This window comes from Diceros bicornis, chromosome 24 (assembly GCF_020826845.1).
Source record: "Diceros bicornis minor isolate mBicDic1 chromosome 24, mDicBic1.mat.cur, whole genome shotgun sequence".
NCBI classification, from domain to species: Eukaryota; Metazoa; Chordata; class Mammalia; order Perissodactyla; family Rhinocerotidae; genus Diceros; species Diceros bicornis.
This window is the reverse complement of record NC_080763.1, coordinates 28740598-28757366: the sequence shown is the minus strand read 5'-3', so window position 1 is coordinate 28757366 and position 16769 is coordinate 28740598. Positions and strand designations below refer to the sequence as shown.

Here is a 16769-nt window from a genome sequence, read left to right as displayed (position 1 = left end):
TGACCAGGGTCTATCTATTTAAGAAATCATCTTGGGTCAGCCTAGTTCTCTGGCTGAAAGAGCCTTTCTTCTTTGGAGGGATACTGTGACCAATCCAAATGGAGCTTCCGCTTTGGCAAAAGCCACAGCTATGGAAAGTGAGCAACCGGAGTGATGGGCTGATGTCTCCATGTGCTTCTGATGCTTGGAGAGGGACGCTGGTGAAGAACCTTCCTCACACAGTCTGTTGTGCTCTGGTGTCCCTACCAGGTGAGGCCCCACCCATGCCTAGTCCATCTTTTCAATAGAGAGTGGATCGATTGGTTGCCCATTGATATGAACTGGGGAAAACTGAGCTAATTTCCTCCTAGGGTCTTGGGCTCTTCAAAATAAATGACTTTAATCTCACTCTAGGGCAAAAATCAGGCTGTTCAGAGTGGGTCAAGCTGGTTTTCATTAGGGTCTTTAACTACTTCTCTACCAAGCTAAGTTTCTTGATCAAAGGTTCTGTCAACATAGGAGAATAGAACCAGGAGGAAATATCTGTAGGAAAATGCTTATGTACTTGCTTTCAACACGTTAGTGCAACCAAACTCCATAGTTCTAAAACATAAACTGTGTTATTTGTTTCTATTCATTGTCTATCTGGGTGTTTAGAGGGGAGTCCTTTTATGAGTGGTAGAAAAAGGTCTGGTGGCATTCTGATTCACAGTATTTGTTTCTATTCTTTAGAAAGGTTCGGTGCAGGTGGAAGAAAATGTTGGGAGGACTAAAGACTATGGGAGAAGAGATGGAAAATGGGAACAATTTTAATTCCTGACAACCCTTCTCCATTCTAACTTGTCCCTCTTTATCACAGTATAGACTCAGTGTGTCTTTTTTTTTTTCTTGAGGAAGATTAGTCCTGAGCTAACATCTGTGCCAATCTTCCTCTATTTTGTATGTGGGTTGCCGCCACAGCATGGCTTGACGAGTGGCGTATGTCTGCGTCTGGGTTCCAAACCACGAACCCAGGCCACCCAATTGGAGTGCCCGACATTTTAACGACTCAGCCCCGGGGCCAGCCCCTGCTTGTGTCTTCCAGATGAAAATCTCTCCATACTCCAAACCGATGTCGCTTGTCCACACGTTTCTCAGGACTTACGGACACGCTTATGACAGCTGTTTCGTGTATTTCTGAATTAATATATGCAAAGCACTTGGAAAAGTGTCCAACAAATAAAGTGCACCATGGAAACGTTAGAGTTATTATTATTATTCAGCTTCATCTCCCTAGCTAGGTCTTAAGTTCCTTGTAAATGAAGATCTCACTATCTTTCTCGTTCTTAATCGTTTGTTAACGTGATTAGGACCTTGGACAAATCACTTCCCCTTTTCAAGCTCCGGTTGGACCACATAGAGATGGTGCGTAAAGTGCAGTCTGAGTCTACAAGCACAATTTGGCACCCACTGTTTACAAACCACTGCCCTGCGTCCCTAAGCTCTTTATACAGTAAAAGTATCAAAATGAACACGAAGTCAAAATCCCATGTAGGAGTGAGGCCGGAGAAGCAACGATCCCCGCCGGCTAGCCTTGCCACGGGGGTGTGGGAGAGACTCCAAAGCGAGCCCCACTCCCCGCTACCCCCGTGCTGCTCGCAGCGACGCTTTCCGCTCCGCCCCGTGCCTGGACCGCCGGCTCCACTCGGCGCAGAGGGGCAGGATCCGGGTTTCAGCGTCTGCATCGCGGCCCCGGGATGCAGCAGGGACGCGAGGCTGCGGCGCCCGGGGCGCGGGGAGCAGCTCCAGGCGCGCCCGGCCCGTCTCCCCGCCCCGGCTGCCGGCTGCCCAATCAGGGCGCGGCTCGGGCGCGCGCGGCGGCCAATCAGGAGCGGCGGGAGCGGCGCCCGGAGCCCGCGGGCGCAGAGCGAGCCCGGAGTCGGGAGCCGGCGGCTGCACCGCGGCCGGGAGGGAGCGTGGCGGGAGCGCGGCGGCCGGGGGGCTCCCGGACCAGCCCAGCCGGCTGTGCCGCGGCGACCTTCTGGCCGGCACTCGGGACCCTGCCGGCGGCGTCGCAGGTAACGGCGCCCCCGTGCCGCAGCGGGAGGGCGAGCGTGCCCCGCCGGAGGGGCCCGCAGGTGGAGCGGGCGGGGGGCGGGCCGGCCGCGAGGTCCTAGCGCCGCGGGTGCTGCCCCGAGCCGCTCGCGGCCCCCGCGCCTGCCTCGGTGGGAGCCCGGGGAGGCGCGACGTTTCCACAAGCCGCGGGCGTCCGAGAGTGGGAAGGGGGGGGTGAGTCCGCGTCGGGCGGGCGGGGCTGGGGTGGGAGAAGACACCTGCGAGCCCCGCACCCATGCATAGACACTGCCAACGGGTGTCTTCCCCTTGATCTGGGTCCCCGGGACGTCTTCATTGCCCCGAGTGGGAGCGGGCAACAGGTGTCCCTGGGGACGGCGCCTTTCCCCCCGTACCTGAAATCGGGGCTTTGGCGTCCTGCCCCACCTTCGGGGTGTCCGGAGACAGGACTCCAGCCTGGCCTCTCAGGCGCGCTGCCCGCTGGACAGCGCTCAGAGGCGGCCTGGACCCGGCGGACCCGGGCTTTGGATGGAGTTGCAAATGCGCGTTGCCAAGCAATTTGCTGGACGCCCGCCTCTCGCCGGGATGGAGAGAGTTGAAGTGTGTGTGTGTGTGTGTGTGTGTGTGTGTGTGGTGCAGCCCCTACTGAAAGGAGCTGCCTGAGGGCTGTGAGTGAATCATTAACTGTGGTCTTGTGCAGCACCGGCCACTGCCTGTCTCTCTCTCTCTTAGGCAGGTCCTTCATGCTCTCTGCGCCTCACTCTCCTCATCTGGAGTGTGGCGATAATGCTTTTTACCTGCCTGGTAGCGTTGTTTTGAGGATTAAATGAGCCAGTGCCTGAAAAACACCGGGACAGCGCTAAGTGCTCAATAAAGGCTGGCTCTTATTATTTACTCTACGGAGTGGGAGGTCTTTTAAAGGGTAAATCAGACGTGTCCAAACTGGCCCAGCAACCATTTGGAGCTCTGAACAGCTTTCTACACTTGAAAGGAAATACTATTATTAATGTTACTGACGGTATCATTTAAAGGTAATATATCCTTTGAAGGCTAAAAACCTGCTCCATTGGCATAGTGAGAGATAATGGATTCCAACTCATAGCTGAGAAAAGCTTTGTAACCCTTGAAAAAATTGATATGAATGTTGTTTGAAAAGAATATCGTGGTACTTTGTTGAATGCTTGTCTTTCATTAGTATGGCTGATTTGGGGGGAAATATTGGAAGGTTCTTATATCGTCTACTCCTCCCTTAAACAAACAAGTAAAGTTTAAAAAGTGAGAGAGAAAAAAGGAAAAACAAAAACTCAACCACACAACAAAATGCCAGCAGCTCGTGGAAACCTAAAATTGCAGTTCCCACTTTAAGCGGTTTTTCCTGTGTCTGACCTGGGTGGTCTGGTTCAATTCTTTGCCACTGTGTCACTTTTCTTGTTTAATCTGAAGAGTCCAATAAACATTTGGCCCCATTCAGTTTTCTTTTTGAAATCTAAATAAAATATCATATGTAGCAGACCTGCTTGGAGTTCTGAACCATCTGCTACTTACCTCGTACCCTGTGACAAACCCAAAAGGACCTTCCCGAAGGTTGTATAGGGCGACGTCAGCAGGAATCTGTCTGTCTTTTCACACTACACTACCCCCATAGCTTGGGACGTGGGAAAAGCGCACAGAGCAAATGCCCTAGTTCTCCTAGGGTCTCCAAGTGCATTTGCCAGGAGCCTTAGAATAAGTGCATCCACTTAGAGAAAGTGATTATCTTCTCAGGGGGTAAGAAGCCCACTTCCAGATGCAAATCTTTCAAGTGTCAAATTAACTCAGCAGCCCTTTCAGTTGTTGATAAGGAGACTTACTCTCTCCACCAGAGTGGGAGGGTCTGGAAGCTTCCTGCTGGAGGAGGGAGAAAGGCATGTGGGGCAGGGGAAAGATGGCTGAGTTCAGAGCCAGATCCATACCTGGTGAGAGCTCTGTCCCTGTGGCTGATGGTTGGGAAACTTCAACAAATTGCTGTGTTTTTCTGAGCCAAAGTCTCTCTGTAAAATGAAGACTCAAAAAAGGTTTTTTAGAGGTGTTGTTCTGAGGGTGGTGCTAATGAATGGAAAGCCCCTAGCACAGTTCCAGGGACATAGTTACAGATCTGTAACATCCAGAGGAGGTCCAGAAGGTGGGAGTGATCAGTTATACCTGGGAAAGAAAAAAGACTTGATTGAGGGGATACCACTCAATCTGAGCTGAGTGTAGAATGATGAGCAAGTCTCTTGTGCAGACAGGCTTTAGGTGGGTTTGCAAGAAAGGTAGAGCAGAGGGGAGAAGACATTCCAGAGGATCTGGGAGATCAAAAGTGCTATAATAGTCATCGTAGGCAAAATAACCCCCGAATCTCAGTGGCTTTCAGCCACCAAGATTTATTTCTCATGTATGCTGTGTGTCCAGTGTAGGTTGCTTTTGGTTCTGCTCCTCATCTGTCTTCATTCTGGGACCCACTAAGGCTTGAGAAACAACCTCTTTCTGGGACAAGACTGATCTCATTTATGGGAAAGGGAAAAAAGAGAACATGACAGAAGAAAACTATGGCACTTAACGTCTGCTTAGAAGTAGCAGAGGAGGGCCGGCCCCGTGGCTTGGTGGTTAAGTGCGCGCGCTCCGATGCTGGTGGCCCGGGTTCGGATCCCGGGCGCGCACCGAGGCACCACTTCTCCGTCCATCCTGAGGCCGAGTCCCACATACAGCAACTAGAAGGATGTGCAGCTATGGCATACAACTATCTACTGGGGCTTTGGGGGGAAAAATAAATAAATAAAATCTTTAAAAAAAAAAAAAGAAGTAGCAGAGGTCACTTCAGCTCTCGTGCTGTTGGCGGGGGTAAGTCACGTGGCCAAACGTTATATCAGTAGTGTGGAGAGGTATAAGCCTCCTAAAGGCAGTGAGGTATGGCCAAGTAGGAGGGAAGGTGCAGAAGGAAACAAGGCCAGGGAGGCCTCCCAAAGGCAGATGATGAAGAGCCCTGGGTCGTGTGCCAGGGAAGTTGAACTTTATCCTATGGGCAAGGAGCAGCCACTGAAGGATTTGAAGTGGGGTTTGACACGGTTGGTCAGATTTTCAGGCCGAGCACACATCCCTAGTGGCAATGTGGGGAGATTGAAATAGATGAGACTGAAGGCAAGAGATGATGGGGGTCTGAACTAATAGAGCAGCTGCAAATCTCTCTCTCTCACTGTCACGTGACTTGAGATTCCACTACTAGAAAATGATTCACTAGGCACTTGAGTGACTTGTGTTTTTTCTGTCTTCTCCCAAAATGCACAGACTCTCTCATCTTAAAGTTATCGTTTTTTAATACGTAAAGCAGTGGTTCTCAAACTTCAGTGTGCATCAGAATTACCTGGAGGGCTTGAGGAAGCACAGATTTCTGGGCCCTACCGCCAGAGTTTCTGAATCAGTAAGTCTGGGGTGGGCCTGGGAATTAGCATTTCTGACAAGTGCTCAGGTGATGCTGATGCTGCCGGTCCAAAGACCACACTTGGAAAACCACTGAACTAAAGGGAGAAATTAAGACATGGTGGAGGGGAAGAACTAAATAGAAGGGCCTAAGGGAAGGAGGGAAAAGTCTGGAAGGTCCAAGCATTCTCCCTGTGGCAGTTTTGCTGAAAGCTGACTCTGGCCATGAGCAGTGGGGTCTGGAAGAGAGACTGGAAGAGTCTCTAGGTTTATATTAAATTACAGATGTAATTCTCATAGTGAGGAAATGAAAAATATCCCGGATTCATACAAGTGAGAAGCATACAAGCGCTGCTTTATCCCCTCCCTCTCTAATTCTGCCCTGACTCCCCATCCTGTCATTGAGCACATACCCTTTTGCCTCGCTCCAGACCTCTCCTCAAGCCTGTCAGTGTATTCCAGTCCTGATCCATCACACTTCTTGTCATCCCAGTTTTAAATTGTTCTGGAGCTGGGTTTGCTCACTGGGTGGACATTGGCTGAATTTTAAAGTAGTCAGACCAAGAAATTTCTCACCTCATTTGAGGTCACCTTCATGCATAAACATCTGTACCATGTGATCATGCAAATTGTGATCAAGCCCCCCCTCCCCCAAGATAAATAACTCCCTGAGAACCCAAGATTGCCCATGGTGTGGCTTTATTAATGGGTGGAGCAAGTCGCAACAATTCCTTAACGGTGACTCACCGCTCCTGTCATGAGAGAACATTCCAAGAATGGACGTTAAGGAGAAAATATGTTGGCATGTACAACATGACACAAGAAATGAAACATAGGGTTTGTTTTCTTTTACTGTATTTTTCTCAATCCTGGATATGGCAAAAGTTTGAACTCTACCAGGGTCCAGATAATCAGTGATATGCCTGCATAACAGACACCATGTGAATGCATGACATATTTTCAAGGTCAACATTTTGAGTGCTGGCTAGCAGGTTGCAACATTTGTTTCAAGGTGAGATGAGTGTAAAACGGTCCATTGGAGCGTGGAAGAATATACTAGAAATTCTATACGTATTAAATTTGTATAAAATAAGTGTCATGGTGGCCCAAGCTATAAAATGAAGTGAGTGAGATTTGAAAAGTCTCTTTTCCTAATTGAGATTTGACATACAAATGACACCTGGAAGGTGTGTTTTCTGAAACGGGAGAATTCCCTAGGATTCTGCGTACCTTGAGAGGTGGATGAGAAAGCTCAGAACCGTAACCCCTGTCTAGGAGGCCTGAGGCCAACTCTGTTAGTCAGATCTGTCTGTTTCCCTCTCCATGTAATTTTGGAAAGCCAGCTGTTTCCCTTTGTCCTGCAGGCTTGACCTTAGTACTAGCTTCGCTTGGTCAACTCTCCAGTGAACTACCACAGTTTCCTCAATTTCAGGTCCCCAGGAAAGTTGGTCTAAAGTTTCAAAAGATGCAGCAAACAAAACCCTAGACATGAGTGAGAGCCAGTGAGGGAAGGGACACTTAACTAGCCAGGAGGGATTTAAAACACTGAACATATTCATTAGAAAGTATTACTATTTCCCATTGGATCCCATTTATCCAGTAATTTGATATTTAAGAAATGTACATATCAAATCACTAGAAAAATACTATCCTCTCTATATATTTATATTGAATAAATGTATCATATATATCATATATATATTTTTACATCTCTAGCAATTTCAGGAGGTAGGTTTCTAGTGTTATTGCTGTCTTTCTGAAATACGATAACTAAGAAACAGTTGGCCAAAATTTTATAGAGAGATAATAGAAGGGCAAGATTGAAAACTTAAAGTCCTTTGAATTTTTTGTTGATTGTGTATAATTTTGTTCATTGTGTACCCCAGCTGGCCCCATACTAACTTCGACTTGTGCCCTGAGGTGGCCTCACTAACAGGCAAGAGATGGTCAGTGTTCTTTGTGATATTCAGTCACAGTGAGTGTGAAGCTACTTTGCAGATTGCTAATGGCCTGGTAAAATCTTTGGAAGGTAGCTTCATACAAATGGCATTGAGTATCTTCTGGGTGCAAGGCTCTGAAGAAAATGTTATGAGGAATTCAGAGAATTGTAACACTTAGTCTTCTGACACAGCCTCTAGTCTTAGAGAGAAAGGGCATCATATTTATGCAAAATTAATAATAGTTAAACAACAATGAAGGCAACAGTGTGCACATAATCAAAGGGGGCATCAAGTGCTGTGAATTCAGAGATGGGGAATCTCTGTGAGGTTGTGCTGGGCTGGGAAGGTTCAGGGAGGAGCAGTTGCACTGGACAGGAGGTAGAAGTAGGATTGAGGTGGGAGTATCGGGTTTTAGGGCATGGACCTAAGTGAACTGTGGTCTGATAGTCAGCACAGGCTGTTCCAGGTCTGTGGCCAGACTCTCGTATTTGGAGTGAAGGGATGAAATAGGAGAGGAGAAGGGAAGTCTGAGCTAGATGAATTCTTAACGTCTTCCTTTCTTGACTGCCATCTGACCATCTGATCTGAATATTTTGATGGCTTGCATCACCTCCTGAAGAATTAGGTGATTCATTAGCAGATGAGTAACGACTCTAATTTGACCTTCTTACCACGTTCATTTTATTAAGAGGAAAGCACTTTGGAGCTAAGGATATCAAAGCTCTTTATAAATAAAATCTAATCCCATCATAAACTCTGTCAAACTGGCAGACAGTCAATCTCTCTCCACTTGCAAAATGACCTGGGAAGGTCAAGTGACTTGTTTAAAGTCATGCAGGAGTGCCCTGGCACTTCTGCGTTCCCTGATCCCACCTCCCTTGATGTTTGTTGCTGTCCAGCTTAAGTTGCTTCACAGATCTCCATAGGGATGGTGGCACTAAGAACTTGGGGCCTCCTGTCATCTAGTTAGGATGTTCTCCATCTACTATTAGTTGAGGGCCTCCATGGGCCCTCAACTGTAGCCCCAAAAGGTCCTCATTAATTTTAATTTGGGAGATAATTACACCCTTCTCTTTCAGGCTTAACCCAGGCTTTCATTGAAAGAGAGACCATTTTAGTGCTGTGGGTCTGTGCACACATGCTGTCTGAATGAAATGCCATTCTCAGCACTTTTCATGCCAAGTGCCAACCAAATGCCCAGTGTAGCAGGACTATCAGTGGCTTTCAGTCTGCCTGAACTTTGAAGTGAGACACCAGACCCTCATCAGCTTGGTAGAATCACTCCATTGGCTGCCATTTGAAGTTAGCTAATTGCTTTAAAAAAAAAAAGTGAGATGCTTTTAAATGAAAACAGATTTTATTTCTGTTTGCTTAAAAACTGAATATGTTTGTCTGTCTTTCCTGACTTTTTTGTGTGTGTGGGTGAGGAAGATTGGCCCTGAGCTAACATCTGTTGCCAATCTTCCTCTTTTTGCTTGACGAAGATTGTCCCTGAGCTAACATCCGTGCCAGTCCTCCTCTATTTTGTATGTGGGACCACCACAGGGCTTGATGAGTCATGTGTAGGTCCGTGCCAGGGATCTGAACCTGCACACTCCAAGCCACCAAAGCTGAGAGTGCGAACTTAACCACTACGCCACCGGGCCAGCCCCCTGACTTAAGTTTTCACAAGAGAAAAATTATAATGCCGTGGTTAAGTGGCTAAGGCTGGGGCAATCCATAGACAGTGAGCTTATTCAGTTATATGTTGTTATCTATTGTGTGAACCTAGAGCTGTCAAAAATACAGTTTTACTTGTGTATTTTCCTGCCCTTGTGGGAAAATTAATAAAATATTAATAATAATATTAGTAAAATATTAATTTTTCTACATCACTCCTTGTCCTTACGTTTCCTTCCACTTTAGACTCTGAACAGTTGAAGAGTATGAAAAACTTTTGTTACTGAAATGATCAAAATCACTATCAATAGCTATCAATCATTCAGTTTTACTATGTTCCAGGTCCTCTGTTAGCAGTTGACACCACATTATCTCACTTCATTTCTACCTCAACTCCGTGAGGCCAAGGAATAGTGGTATCTCATTTTACAGATGAGACAAACGGAGGCTGGGGCTAAGTCGTGTGTCAAAGGTTGTGTAGACCTGGGCTTTGAACCCCTCTTTTAGTCTCTTAGCTCTAGAAGCTGTGCCCTTAGTCACCACTGTATCTGGAAACAAAGAGAAAAGTGCTTGAAAGAGTTAACAGGGGCTATCTGTCCACTGTGGCCGCACCCACAGAGATCCTGGTCGGATCTCTGTTGTGTCGGAAACACTGTCACTGTCCGTGTTTTCGCTCTGTCAGTTCCCATTGTCAGCAGAGCTCTTGAAGCACACTTCCTTCTCTTCTTTCCCCTACTTCTTCCTTTTTAATATTTTTGTTATCAAGTAACATCTACAAAGGGGGTGAGGTGAGGGGTGGGGATCTGTTTGAGTGAGTTCAGCACGTCTCTCAGTCACTCCCCATCAGCCTAATTGGCACAGGTGGGTGGTGCCCCCCGGCAGCAGCGCCTCCAGCTGCGCCATCCGTCACACTCTGGGCCCTGGGGCTCACATGCTCTGCTGTTGGTTGGCTTTCAGTTCTTGATCCCTGAGCAGCCCTTGGGGGAGCAGTTCCAAGGAGTCAGAGTCATTTGCTGTCACGTATTAGACTTGGCTGGTCACAGCACAGTGCTCCTGGGACAGGGGCTTTGATCCCTTGTCATTGGGTTGCCTCTTTCCCATGAAGAGGATGGAGAATGTATGGCCAGTCCTGGCCGGGCACTTGGCAGAGGTGGGTCCCGGCCATGAGAAAGCCAGATAAGAGTGTGGATTCGTTTATGCACTTACAGGGGAAAAAAGTATGTCTCATGGATGGATCATGGTGAAGTGGTTACGAGCATGGACTCCAGAGCCAGAGTGTCTAGGTTTGAATTGTGTGGTCTCGGGCATCATCCCTGTGCCTCAGTTTCCTTATCTAAATAAATGGGATAATAATAGTACCTACTTCATAGAGTTCTTATGAGGATTACATGAGTTATTTAATTAAATGAGTTGTCAAGCACTTTGAGATCAATGTCTGGGAGAGGGAAAGTGGTATATAAGTCTTTATCAGATAGCACATAAAGATAAAGTGACAGGTGAACATCATCGTATGTAGGTAGACAGTGCTGTGAGAGATGAAGCTCGCCTAACTGCATTAGTAGAGGTACTCACGTTGAGTTACATGCAAATGAAATCTTATTAAATGTACTAGGGGAGTTTGCCATTTTGAAGAATCATATGAGAAATATATTGTAAAGGGCCTTTTGTAAACTGAACATGAGAGAAACAGTGTAAGAAGAAGAGGGAAGTCCAGGATGACTTGATATTTTGGACGGGGCCTTCTGGAAAGATAGAGCTGCCACCATCTTGGCTGGGGAAGGCTTCTGGGGAAGTAGTTTTAGGGGAGGGAGAGCAGTTGTTCAATTTTGGATATGTTAAGTTTGAGAGGCCTGTTGGACGTTGTAGTGAAGGTGCTCGGTGGGCATCAGCGGAGTCAAGTGAGAAGTCAGGGCAGGAAACATCTCTGTGGTGGTCCCTGGCTATAGGTGGGATCTAAGGCCTTGAGGAAATGAAAGTAGCCTGAGAAGAGGAGGAGTCCTAGGGCTGAACCAGGGGGCATTCCAGCTCCAGTGGAAAAGTGAAGCTGGCTCTCGTTTTCTAGTTTGTTCTTTTCTTCGCTTCTCCAGTGTAAAATGAAGTGTGGACCTGTTTGATGCTGGTGTTTTCTTCGGATAGTTCATCCTTTGGGTTCTGTCATGCTTGGACTTCAGGGTCAATAGATGAAGGTCAGATACCATTTGACCTCTTCCTAGCCTTGTGCCCTTGGGCAAGCCACTTACTCTCTGAGACTCGGTTTCCTTATCTTGAGATGGGAACTGGTAAAAATGCCCCTCTCAGAGGTTTGAGCGCTCAGTAGTACACGAGTATTAATGCTATGAAACTGTTAATCGCTTTGTCACTGTAAAATTCTCTGTTCATGCCAGCGTGTGAGAAGTGAGGAGCAGTGACAGCTCACGCATTTTTAAAGCCCTTTGAATTTTCCCTGAACTGAAAACCACATTTTAATTTAACCCATACCACTAGTATTTTCCTTCTTTTTATTAAAAATAAAAGAGAGAGGTCAAGGAGGCACTGCAATAAATTCCACACACGTCAGCCACTTATGCTTCCTCTGTAATTGAAACACTGCAGCCAAAGATCAAGTCTGGCCTGTGTATGTGGCAATTGGTACATGAATCACAGTGCACAAGCATTCAGAGACCTGAAAACTAAAGTTCGGAAAAAATGGATATCCCTGGCAATGACAGTCTTTCAATATTATATACACTAACCTCGTGTGTGCTCTTTATACTCTGAGCCAGCTAAGAAGGTTCTCACTCTTTTCTAACAAACTGATCCTCCCTACTATTTTACATTCAAGTTTTACACTCAGTTGGAAAATGCATCTAAGACACTTGATTCCACTCAGCAAATATGATTCTGAATCTGTTTCTTTTTTTTGGGGGGGAGGAAGATTAGCCCTGAGCTAACATCTGTTGCCGATCCTCCTCTTTTTGCTGAGCTAACATCTGTGCCCATATTGCTCCATTTTATGTGGGACACCTGCCACAGCATGGCTTGATGAGCGGTGTGTAGATCTGTGCCCGGGATCCGAACCTGCGAACCTCAGGCCGACGAAGCTGAGCACTCGAACTTAACTACTACCACCGGGCTGGCCCCCGAATCTTTTTTTTTTTTTAAAGTCTCACTCTCAAAGCTAAATAAGAGTCTAGATATATGGAGAATCAAATTCTGAAGTCTTGCCTCTCAATTCTCTAATTAGTATGTCTGCTGTGTTTGCATTTGTGGTTTATATGCTTTGAATTTGTGGCTTTTCTGTTTTACAAGAGTTACTGCCAGTGAGACCTCTTCCAAAAGAAATAGTACTATTGGTGGCGGGACCAAATCTCTGTAACGGTGTGGTTGGTTTCTAAATCCCTGCTAGAATTTTTGAGAAACCTTCTCCAGATGGAGGTGGGTGGTGTGGGGACTGAAAGAAAACATTAGAAATATCAAAGCAGAAAAATTAATAAGAAAGAGCTTCCAGTGATTAAATTTTTCTTTCTGGTCTTTCAGGTTGAGGAAGTAAAGAGAATAGGCATAAACTGTGGGAAATTTCCATCAACTTGGAAAAAACAATAGAATAAAGAATTGTTAGCCACGAGGTGAGAGCCCAAGGAGTCACAAGGTCAAAGGATCCTGTCCCATTTGTCTGTGGTGACAGCGTCTCCCCCCCAAAAGGAACGCCTCCCTCTTAAACAATAGAAGTGTCCCTGGGAAGCTGAAAGGGGATATGCAAAGGGAATTTTTAGAAATCAAATCATTTCAGAATACTTTTCTATATTTTCCAAATTTCCTTTGTGAGCGTGTATTTGTTTTATTATATATATATAAATTAGAAAAATATATATAGAAAAATATATATTTATATATAAAATAGAAAAATTAAAAGGAGGGAATACACTAGGATTGTGGAGGTGGGTGACTTGTCACCATTTAAAGGTGCTGAGTTGCTCACGTATTATATTGTGAGGATTATTTTGTCCTACAAATGGTAACACTTCGTAATATATCTGCTCTCTAAATTTACAATCTGTAAAAAAGTACAGGGTGTCAACAGTGCATGTCACCCATCAAAACCCAAGACCCCGCTCTACCAAAACACAGCCAGCCCTCAATCAACAGATATTTATTTGACTCTCACGCTGTGCCAAGCCCACCCAGTGTGTCCCCGTTCCTGGAGCTGTCCTTGGCAGTTGGAGACACCCACGTGCCCCTGCCTTCAGTCAGCAGCCATGAACTTGGGCTGTTTCTCTTTTGGGAGAGGCCTGTTTCACAAGGATACCGTCCTAATCAGCCCAGCCTCACTGCAGCTGCAGCCGGGAGGCCCACCGCGGCAGCCTGAGCTCAAGTGTTTGTCTGGATTGTTTTGGTTTTATGCCCGTGTGTCTGCTTTGTTGGGGGAGAGTGGGGGAGGGATTCTTAGAAAAGGGAAGGAGGGAGATATCCTCCGCATTACTGAAAAGGAAATAAGGAGTTATCAGTTCAGGGTCAGGAGAAGCCACAGTGCCTGGCTTCCTTCGGCTGTGCTCCTCTGGGATGATTTCGTTTTGTTTTGAAAGGTCTGAAAGTGACGTGAGCTAGATAAATTGTTCTAGGCTGGAGCTTGTAACAGGGAGTCCGGAGGGGATTCATGGAGGGACTTTGAGAAAGATGTCTGTGAAGCCCCTAAAATGTTGCGTGTGTGTGTATTTTCCCAGAGACAGGGGTCTCTGGCTTAAATTATATCTCGAAGAGATCCAGAGATCCATACCTAAAAGGTTAAGAACTGGTTCTAGTGGGAGGCATTCGAGTTTGGCTTGTATATCTTGGCCTTGGCCCTAACTAGAGAACTCTTGCTGATGGACGATGTGTATGTAGTGGAAGTATCAGTATAAATGTGTAAAACATCTTGGGTGCACCCACAGAAGCGCATGCTGCAGAAAGGTAAAGAAAGTTTCATTTCTTCAAGTGCTGGAAAGCTAGAAATCCAGAAATACACAACCCCCACAGTTCTGTCTGATGCTTCCTATTCTCACTCTTGTCCTTGAGCCTATGCAGAGCTCCGTGAACTCGATATAACCTGAAGGGTTCAGTAGTTGAAGTGAAGACTAATGTCTCTTTTACCTGGTTTTCCTTTGGGTTCTAAGTGAACCAGGTTGATTTTCCCTACAATGGAAGGTTGAGTTTGGCCCAGGCCTCCATGATGGTGCCAGAAGGCGGCATTTATAGTGAACTCCCGGGTGGCTGTTTATCCTGTGCCCAACTTGTACGTGTTGGCTTTCCCACCCTTGTTTCTTGTTTTTCTTCATATTATACATTCGCTCTGGGTAACCTAATTCAAACTTGTGGCTACCGATGACTTGTCAATCTGTATTGTCAACACTCATCTCTCTTCTGAGCTCGTGACCAGTCTATTTAACAGGCTGTATAGACATGTCCCATAGGCCCATCAAACTCACTGGGTCTAACTGAACTCATCATATCCATACTAACCATATTCCTACCTCAACCATTCTTCCCCCTAAAGTCCTTATCTTGGTGAATGGCACAAAAATCTATCCAGTTTTCCAAGGATCTTTTTTTATCCACCTACCACGACACTACTCCCTCAATCTAAATGAGCCCTAATTAACTTTATCCCCACGTCTTGATGATCTTACATCTTAAATGGCTCATAAAAAAGTCCTTCCTCTTTATCCTTCATCTTGCAATGCCTAATCACTTCCCACCCTCCAGTCCACCTTCCTCATTGCTTCCAGAGTGAGCTTTGTAAAATACATTTGAATCTTGTCATTTACTCGTTTAAAATTGTTTACTTGATCTCCATTGCCTTTATGGAAAAACGCAGCCTTCTTGGTATGGCCTACAAGGCCCTGTCTGACCTGATTCCTGATCTTTCCAGCCTCTGGTCTTACTACTCTCCTTCTGGCTCATTGCTTCAGTCAAACCGAATTACCTACAGTTCAGAAAATACAACATGTTTCGTTCATCTCCTAGACTGTGTGAACATATTACATTTTATTACAATTCTTTTGAGTGTGGGCCTTATAAAAAATTATTACACTTCAAGGTTCTAAGTCATGTACAAAACAGACATCCTCATTCCAGCTCTGCATTACCTCATCCCTGCCTCTCGCCTCGTTCCTAACGCTAACCCTGAATCTCAGCCCATTTCTGAACTTGAACCTTATTTCTTAGCCCGGTTGTCCCCTCACACCATGTCTTACTCTTATCTCCAGCTCCCACTCCATCTCTGGTACCTACTCCAGGGTTGGGGTCAGTGATGAGAGATGTTCAGAAATGGGATTAGGTAGGGGGGAGGTCTGGGATGAATGGAAGATTCAAGGATGTCTGTTGCACACACTTTTTGGTAACAAACAGTGGTTTTGCATGTTAACACAACGGTCTGAACATGGCTAAGTAAAATGGCACCCTCTAATTGACCATATTGTATTGTCCTGTTTTGTTCTTACGGATGCCATACTGCCAACTTGGAATGTCCTTTTTCTCTGTCCCCAACTAATTTCTGTTCATGTTTCAAGCCCCTGCCCAGGTATCACCTTCCCTCAGTTATTCTTCACTGACCCCAAGATTGGGCAAGTACCACTCCTCTGTGTGCTCGTGGCGCTGTTGGGTTCTCTGAGGGTAGCCCTTATCATGCTTGTCTTTTATTTGCCTGTCTCCCTCTCCAAGGCAGGGTCTGGGTCTTAGTCCTCTCCCTATCCCTGGAATTTCACTAGAATGTGCCTAGGAATAGGAGTTGCTGGATAAATGCTATTGAGTGAATGAAGAAATGAATAACTGAATGGATGATGTCCTGTGAAAGTCAGAAGTCTAAGAACCTACAGAAGCTCAATGAGCACAAATAGCCCCGAGTCCAAAAAGACCTAATAGACCATCTGTCGTGTTTTCTGCATATGTGGGATTGTGTACAAGCATTGACTCCTATCTAAGTTTAGCCTTCCTGTATTGGCTACCTCTTAGGCACCACCTCAGATCTTCTCAGCCCCACCTGTCTCTGGGCTGCTGTCGTGACCAGCTCTACTGGGCTCTACCATTCTGCCATCCAAGGCCATGCTGAGGTTCTTTCCACCACTTCTGGACTCATAAGTGCCACACTTCAGGTTGTGGCATCTGGCTTCCCCATCTGCTGTTGAAGGGGCCAGATGATACACCCCAAAAGCGTGAGGAAGTCGAGTCACCATGGAGTGAGCTTTGACCAATGGGGAAAAAGGAACAGAGAGGAGCTGGAAGATACATTCCCTCTCCTAGCACCACTTCCTCCAATGGAAGCTTTTGAGAAGCTGCAGTTCCTCACAGGCCTCTCTGTGGATGTCCCATATAACCGAGCAAGAAGCTATGTTCCTTATGAAGCCATGGCCATATTTGCTTTTGCTGCCTCATTACTCTTCTTCTCTCACTCTAGCTTCCCTGGGAAAGCTATAAAGCATTGGCATAGAAGCTTGGCTTCGGGCTTATTTAAGGGTTATTTAAGGAACCCAGCTGAAGACACATTCAAACCTACCACCATTTCTCTAGAGAAATAGGGACCAGTGAAGGTAGAAGAGGGAGAAACATCACAGATCAGGCAGTCTCTCGTGTATGGATCTGGTAGGGCTTAGCTGGGAGTCTGAGCCTTCAGTCATGCGTCCCTTGTCCTTCCTTGGCTGTGTAGCATTGGCCACCCTCATTTAGGGGAACCGATCAGATGGATCCGTTAGT

The 16769-nt window shown here is 46.2% G+C and overlaps 1 protein-coding gene across 3 annotated transcripts in view; it reads left to right on the top strand.

Moving 5' to 3' along the window:
* The first annotated feature begins 1961 nt into the window (after positions 1-1961).
* Positions 1962-16769, top strand: part of STON2 (stonin 2) — a 132619-nt gene continuing 117811 nt past the window's right edge. For 2 of the 3 annotated variants that reach the window (XM_058567486.1, XM_058567484.1), the window contains exon 1: positions 1962-2036. The gene's annotated coding sequence lies outside the window, so the exon portion shown is untranslated. Of the gene's footprint in view, positions 2037-2231; positions 2248-16769 lie in introns of those variants that run through there. The other variant, XM_058567485.1, reaches the window with a different exon arrangement.